This window comes from Nuphar pumila, chromosome 9 (assembly GCF_984573655.1).
Source record: "Nuphar pumila chromosome 9, dmNupPumi1.hap1.1, whole genome shotgun sequence".
Lineage (NCBI taxonomy): Eukaryota > Viridiplantae > Streptophyta > Magnoliopsida > Nymphaeales > Nymphaeaceae > Nuphar > Nuphar pumila.
In genome coordinates this window covers 110,307,937-110,310,921 of record NC_143257.1, presented here as the reverse complement: position 1 = coordinate 110,310,921, position 2,985 = coordinate 110,307,937, and the positions used below count along the sequence as shown (strand labels likewise).

Genomic DNA, 2,985 nt, shown 5'->3' with positions numbered 1-2,985 from the left:
TTGTGCAACTTGCCAGCTTGAGTCTAGTTATCGGCCTAGCCAAATTGTAGATCAACTTGCATCAAGGATTTTGTATTCACAACTGCAAGCTTACTGCAGTCAGGCACACACAAACATAAACAAAAGGCTTACTTTTGCTCAAAAAAAAAAAGGTTTGAGTTTTTTTAATCATTACATATGGATATACATTATAAAAACATGACAAAAGGCTTAGTCTTCATTTTTCACGACAAAAGAAAATTTGTACAGAACCAACCAAGAATATTTGTACAGAGAACAAGTGGGAAAGAGAAAAGGTTGAGGTCAAGTTCGTTTTATTCACATGGAAGGGCTCTAACACATGTGTGAAAGAGAAAAGCTTGGTCTGTTTGCTTTGTTCGTACGGAAGGGAAGGGCATCGATTTCTGGAAGATCATGTCGGCGCAGCTTTCTTAGGAGAACGCTTTCATACAGGAAGAAGTACGAAAGGTTTTACTCATGATACTTGTGTTTGTTTTACTTAGTGACCAAAAAAGAAGGAAAAGAGATGCCGCCTCATCAATTTTCCACGAAGATTGTATGAAACAGTCTCTGGTTTAGCTTTTTTTTTTGGGAGAGAGCTCTGTAGTTTTCACTTGTTTGCTGCACCACCCACAAATTACAAATTACAAATTACAAATCTCTCTCTCTCTCTCTCTCTAGAAAACAGGGTGAAATGAGTCAGAAATTTCAGTTATATTTTGTTTTATTCAGTGTTGTCAGTATCTGAACCGGCCTTGAATCGTTGGGCCACCGATTCAGCTGTATCTGCCCCCAATACCGGGACTCTGCTGAATCGCTCTGTATCAGCCAAAAATAATAAAAAATGTTATGTGTCAACCATAACATGACACGTGTTAAAACATGAAAATAGTATCAAAATAATAACAAAAAATAAATTTTTAGTATTTTTTTGACACTTATTTAAAAATTAGCTGATGATTTAGATTGAAGCGTGCCGATACGCACCGATACTAATAACATTGGTTTTACGCGCCCGAGTAAAGCACATAGCAAAGAGCAAAAGAGTGGAAAGTGTCAAAATTCCATGTTATGCCAAAAACGTGTTGAAAAGATGGGCTTTTTGGTGGGGCACAAGAAGGCTGAGCCCATTGACTCTCTGATGCATAAAATTGCCAAACCAACAGACAGTTGATTGCGAATCAGGCACACCTGGTGCAGGTGACAACCAGCACGTTCGTTGCTTCTTCCTCCTCTTGCTCCCGATTCTTTTTCGCAAAACATCAGTTGATTCATATACGAGTCCGTATCTGAATGTCTCTGTTGACCCCTCTCAGAGAAAAAAAAAACACTTGTTACCGTTTGACCCATTTTGACCCCCTGATATCTCTCTCTCTCTCTCTCTCTGGACGGCCCCAAACCTTCTCTTCTCCTCCCCTGTACGTATCTCCTTCTTCGAACTGTCGAACCCCCACCCCACTCTTCTCCCCCCATTTTCCCCAGCTCCCCGCTTCTCTTCTCCCTCATTTTCCCCTTTCTCAGTTTTCTCTTTCTCTTACATTTTGCCCTAGTTGCACACTGCACAACCAACTGAACCTCCCCTCTTTCCAGCCCTAATCCCTTCTCCCCTAGTCCTCACCCTTCTACTCCCCCATTTTGCCCTAACCGCACAGCCTACGGCCTCTCTCTCTCTCTCTCTCTCTCTCTCTCTCTCTCTCAACCCCCATTGCTTTACTTTTCTCTTGGCAAGTTGGAGGGAACGGGACCCTGATCATCACGCGTTGGCAGTCTTGGGGATCAATGGAATGGGTTGCTTCTGCTGCTCCTTGAGCCTCTTCTCCTCGTCGCGAATCTTTTGCATCTGCATGACCTCTAAATCACCACTCTCGCACTTTCAAGGGAGGTAGAACTCATTGACCCTTTATTTGTTGAGGGAGACGAGGATGTGGGCACACTAGTCTCTGTAGGGGATAGGGACTCTGGCCTCCACCATCTCTTCCCGAGTCGCGATCATCTTCTTCAACGATCCCTCCACCTCCATTCTGCAACCTCGTTTCTGGGACCTCGCTCCAGATCGCTCGTTGGGCTGAACCAGCGAGCCCTTCATTTCATCCAGGTTGCTATCAATGACTGGGGGTTGCCTTTGCTCTCCGCCGATGGGGTATCGACATTGTCCTTCCTTTCAGGCTAAAATATAGGTTTTTCTCTTTGCTTTCGACGTCGCTGCGCTCCAAACTTGCCGTGGGCTCACTTCTCATCTCAAACATTCAACATTTCCTACGTGGGGTAAGCCTCTCGGCGCATGCTCTACTCAGGCAACGCTGGTTCCACCATTCTTTCGTGTGCCATCGGTTCGGGCGGCGGATAAGTCGTGGCAGCAGGTTCCCTCTTCCTAGCAGCGTTCTTTTCATGTCCTTTGCTCTAGATCTCAGTTAAGCCTTGCCAGGCCGGGGGATTGGTGGTGTGCTGCTTGTTTCTCCCTGAATTTTCATAAGTGCCCTCACTACCATAAGTGTGATTCCTCCTTTTTCTCTCGGCGTCACCCGGTCTGGATGTGCAAGTGTTTTGCCTTCTCTCCTCCGCTCTCGGTGGGGCCGTCTCTTACATCCCAAGCCCCTGCTGGGTTGGGGCATTTTCAAGCTTGTCGAAGTAATCCTTGGCCACTCAAACATCTATCTTTCTAGCCGTGGGTGAAAATTGGTGATCTTCAGCAGTCGATGGATTCCTTCCTCGCGGTCAACATTGGGTCTATCTGGGTATCGGTATGGCCGCTGCCCAGTGCTAAGGTTTCAAAGTCCTTGTCTTTGACTTCCCCTGCATCTTCTCTGGTAAAGGATATCCTCATTCCGGCCTAGCTCCTCGATGCACGTGTCTCCCAGTCGTCGGTTGTTTCACGCGGGTCTTGTTTTCTGGCGCTCTTTCCCGAGTCTCTTTGGTGGCTCCTCCAAGTATGCTTGAATACAGTGGAGAATCAAACCTTCATCATTCAGCGTCGTCGCTCGTGCT

At 46.1% G+C, this 2,985-nt stretch overlaps 1 pseudogene; it reads right to left on the bottom strand.

Annotated features, from left to right (window-relative positions):
- Window positions 1-1,753: 1,753 nt before the first annotated feature.
- LOC149828854 (NADH dehydrogenase [ubiquinone] 1 beta subcomplex subunit 7 pseudogene) lies at window positions 1,754-2,020 on the bottom strand (annotated as a pseudogene).
- Between the last annotated feature and the right edge of the window lie 965 nt (window positions 2,021-2,985).